Source organism: Tachypleus tridentatus, chromosome 12 (assembly GCF_004210375.1).
Source record: "Tachypleus tridentatus isolate NWPU-2018 chromosome 12, ASM421037v1, whole genome shotgun sequence".
In the NCBI taxonomy this organism is placed as follows: domain Eukaryota; kingdom Metazoa; phylum Arthropoda; class Merostomata; order Xiphosura; family Limulidae; genus Tachypleus; species Tachypleus tridentatus.
Genome location: NC_134836.1, coordinates 129,483,368 through 129,488,917, shown reverse-complemented (window position 1 = coordinate 129,488,917; position 5,550 = coordinate 129,483,368).

The window sequence follows — 5,550 nt, the reverse complement described above, 5'->3', positions numbered from 1 at the left end:
GTTACTGAACACACCAGTTCCAGTATCTGTATACTATACACGTTACTGAACACATCAGTTCTAATATCTGTATACTGTACACGTTACTGAACACACCAGTTCTAGTATCAGTAAGCTGTACGCATGTTACTGAACACATCATTTCTAATATCTGTATACTATACATGATACTCAAATAATCAGTTCTAATATCTGTATACTGTACACGTTAGTGAACACACCAGTACTAGTATCTGTAGACTGTACACGTTACTGAACTCATCAATGCTGGTATCTGCAGACTATACACACGTTACTGAACTCATCAATGCTGGTATCTGCAGACTGTACACTTTACTGAACCAAAGAATGCTAGTATCTGTATATTGTACACTTTACTGAACTCACCATTGAGTATCTGTAGATGGTACATGATACTGAACTCAAAAATGTTAGTGTCTGTAGATGGTACATGATACTGAACTCACCAATGCTAGTATCTGTAGATGGTACATGATACTGAAACACATCAGTTCTGGTATCTACAGACGGTAAACGTTACTACATTCACAAGTCCTAGTATCTACAGACGGTAAACATTACTAAACGCACTAGTGATAGTATCTGTAGACTGTACACGTAACTGAACACACCAGTTCTAGTATCTGTATACTTTACACGTTAATGAACACATCGGTTCTAATATCTGTATGCTGTACATGATACTGAACACACCAATTCTAGTGTCTGTATACTGTACACGTTACTTAACACATCAGTTCTAGTATCTGTATACTGTACGACGCTTACTGAACACATCAGTTCTAATATCTGTATACTGTACGCGATACTGAAATAATCAGTTCTAATATCTGTATGCTGTACACGTTACTGAACACACCAGTTCTAGTATCTGTAGACTGTACACGTTACTGAAAACACCAGTTCTAATATCTGTATACTGTACACGTTACTGAACACACCGGTTCTAGTATCTGTATACTGTACACGTTACTGAACACATCAGTTCTAGTATCTGTATACTGTACACGTTACTGAACACACCAGTTCTAGTATCAGTAGACTGTACGTTACTGAACACATCAGTTCTACTATCTGTAGACTGTACACGTTACTGAACACATCAGTTCTAATATCTATAGACTGTACATGGTACTGAACACACCAGTTTAAGTGTCTGTATAATGTACACGTTACTGAACACATGAGTTCTAGTATCTGTATACTGTACACGTTACTGAACACACCAGTTCTAGTATCTGTATACTATACACGTTACTGAACACATCAGTTCTAATATCTGTATACTGTACACGTTACTGAACACACCAGTTCTAGTATCAGTAAACTGTACATGTTACTGAACACATCATTTCTAATATCTGTATACTATACATGATACTCAAATAATCAGTTCTAATATCTGTATACTGTACGTTACTGAACACACCAGTACTAGTATCTGTAGACTGTACACGTTACTGAACTCATCAATGCTGGTATCTGCAGACTGTACACGTTACTGAACTCATCAGTGCTGGTATCTGCAGACTGTACACTTTACTGAACCCAAGAATGCTAGTATCTGTATATTGTACACTTTACTGAACTCACCATTGGTAGTATCTGTAGATGGTACATGTTATTGAACTCAAAATGCTAGTGTCTGTAGATGGTACATGATACTGAACTCACCAGTGCCAGTATCTGTAGATGGTTTATGATACTGAACTCAAAAATGTTAGTGTCTGTAGATGGTACATGATACTGAACTCACCAATGCTAGTATCTGTAGATGGTACATGATACTGAACACATCAGTTCTGGTATCTACAGACGGTAAACATTACTACATTCACAAGTCCTAGTATCTACAGACGGTAAACATTACTAAACGCACTAGTGATAGTATCTGTAGACTGTACATGTAACTGAACACACCAGTTCTAGTATCTGTATACTTTACACGTTAATGAACACATCAGTTCTAATATCTGTATACTTACATGATACTGAACACACCAGTTCTAGTATCTGTAGATGGGCTGTACACGTTACTGAACACACCAGTTCGAATATCTGTATACTGTACACGTTACTGAACACACCAGTTCTAGTATATGTATACTGTACACGTTACTGAACACATCAGTTCTAGTATCTGTATACTGTACACGTTACTGAACACACCAGTTCTAGTATCTGTAGACTGTACACGTTACTGAACACACCAGTTCTAGTATCTGTAGACTGTACATGTTACTGAACACACCAGTTTTAGTATCTGTATACTTTACACGTTACTGAACACATCAGTTCTAGTATCTGTATACTGTACACGTTACTGAACACACCAGTTCTAGTATCTGTAGACTGTACACGTTACTGAACACACCAGTTCTAGTATCTGTAGACTGTAAATGTTACTGAACACACCAGTTTTAGTATCTGTATACTTTACACGTTACTGAACACATCAGTTCTAGTATCTGTATGCTGCACGTTACTGAACACACCAGTTCTAGTATCTGTAGACTGTACACGTTACTGAACACACCAGTTCTAATATCTGTATACTGTACATGATACTGAAATAATCAGTTCTAGTATCTGTATACTGTGCATGATACTGAAATAATCAGTTCTAACATCTGTATACTGTACACGTTACTTAACACACCAGTTCTAGTATCTGTAGACTGTACACGTTACTGAACACACCAGTTCTAATATCTGTATACTGTACACGTTACTGAACACACCAGTTCTAGTATCTGTATACTGTACACCTTACTGAACACATCAGTTCTAGTATCTGTATTCTGTACACGTTACTGAACACACCAGTTCTAGTGTCTGTAGACTGTACACGTTACTGAACACACCAGTTCTAATATCTGCAGACTGTACACGTTACTGAACACATCACTTCTAGTATCTGTATACTGTACACGTTACTGAACACACCAGTTCTACTATCTGTAGACTGTACATGTTACTGAACACATCAGTTCTAATATCTGTATACTGTACATGATACTGAAATAATCAGTTCTAATATCTGTATACTGTACACGTTACTGAACTCAAAAATGTTAGTGTCTGTAGATGGTACATGATACTGAACTCACCAATGCTGGTATCTGTATACTGTACACGTTGCTGAACTCACCAATGCTGGTATCTGTACACTGTACACTTTACTGAACTTACCAATGCTAGTATCTGTATATTGTACATGTTACTGAACATATCAGTTCTGGTATCTACAGACGGTAAACGTTACTAAATTCACCAGTCCTAGTATCTACAGACGGTTAGCATTACTAAACGCACTATTTATAGTATCAGTAGACTGTATACACTTACTATACTCATTACTCATAGTATCTTCAGACGGCAAAATTACTAAATTCATCAGTTCTAGTGTCTATAAACTGTAACCGTTACTAAACTCGTTAGTTCTAGTGTCTGTAAACTGTACACGTTACTAAACTCATTAGTTCTAGTGCCTGTAAACTGTACACGTTACTAAACTCATTAGTTCTAGTGTCTGTAAACTGTACACGTTACTACACTCATCTCTTCTAGTGTCTGTAAACTATACACGTTACTGTACACACCAGTTCTAGTGTCTGTAGACTGTACACGTTACTAAACTCATTAGTTCTAGTGTCTGTAAACTGTACACGTTACTAAACTCATTAGTTCTAGTGTCTGTAAACTGTACACGTTACCAAACTCATCAGTTCTAGTGTCTGCAAACTGTACACGTTACTAAACTCATTAGTTCTAGTGTCTGTAAACTGTAACCGTTACTAAATTCATTGGTTCTAGTGTCTGTAAACTGTACACGTTACTAAACTCATTAATTCTAGTGTCTGTAGACTGTACACGTTACTAAACTCATCAGTTGTAGTATCTGTATACTGTATATGATACTGAACACACCAGCTCTAGTATCTGTATACTGTACACGTTACTGAACACACCAGTTCTAGTATCTGTATACTGTACACGTTACTGAACACATCAGTTCTAATATCTATAGACTGTACATGGTACTGAACAAACCAGTCCTAGTATCTGTATAGTGTACACTTTACTCAACACATCAGTTCTAATATCTGTACACTGTACATGATACTGAAATAATCAGTTCTAATATCTGTATACTGTACACGTTACTGAACACACCAGTTTTAGTATCTGTATACTGTACACGTTACTAAACACACCAGTTCTAGTATCTGTAGACTGTACACGTTACTGAACACACCAGTTATAATATCTGTATGCTGTACACGTTACTGAACACATGAGTTCTAGTATCTGTATACTGTACACGTTACTAAACTTATCAGTTGTAGTATCTGTATACTGTACATGATACTGAACACACCAGCTCTAGTATCTGTATACTGTACACGTTACTGAACACATCAGTTCTAATATCTATAGACTGTACGCGTTACTGAACACACCAGTTTAAGTGTCTGTATAATGTACACGTTACTGAACACATCAGTTCTGGTATCTGTATACTGTACACGTTACTGAACACACCAGTTCTAGTATCTGTATATACACGTTACTGAACACATCAGTTCTAATATCTGTATACTGTACACGTTACTGAACACACCAGTTCTAGTATCAGTAAACTGTACATGTTACTGAACACATCATTTCTAATATCTGTATACTATACATGATACTCAAATAATCAGTTCTAATATCTGTATACTGTACACGTTAGTGAACACACCAGTACTAGTATCTGTAGACTGTACACGTTACTGAACTCATCAATGCTGGTATCTGCAGACTGTACACGTTACTGAACTCATCAATGCTGGTATCTGCAGACTGTACACTTTACTGAACCAAAGAATGCTAGTATCTGTATATTGTACACTTTACTGAACTCACCATTGGTAGTATCTGTAGATGGTACATGATACTGAACTCAAAAATGTTAGTGTCTGTAGATGGTACATGATACTGAACTCACCAATGCTAGTATCTGTAGATGGTACATGATACTGAACACATCAGTTCTGGTATCTACAGACGGTAAACATTACTACATTCACAAGTCCTAGTATCTACAGACGGTAAACATTACTAAACGCACTAGTGATAGTATCTGTAGACTGTACGTAACTGAACACACCAGTTCTAGTATCTGTATACTTTACACGTTAATGAACACATCAGTTCTAATATCTGTATACTGTACATGATACTGAACACACCAATTCTAGTGTCTGTATACTGTACACGTTACTTAACACATCAGTTCTAATATCTATATGCTGTACACGTTACTGAACACACCAGTTCTAGTATCTGTAGACTGTACACGTTACTGAACACACCAGTTCTAATATCTGTATACTGTACACGTTACTGAACACACCAGTTCTAGTATCTGTATACTGTACACGTTACTGAACACATCAGTTCTAGTATCTGTATGCTGTACACGTTACTGAACACACCAGTTCTAGTATCTGTAGACTGTACACGTTACTGAACACATCAGTT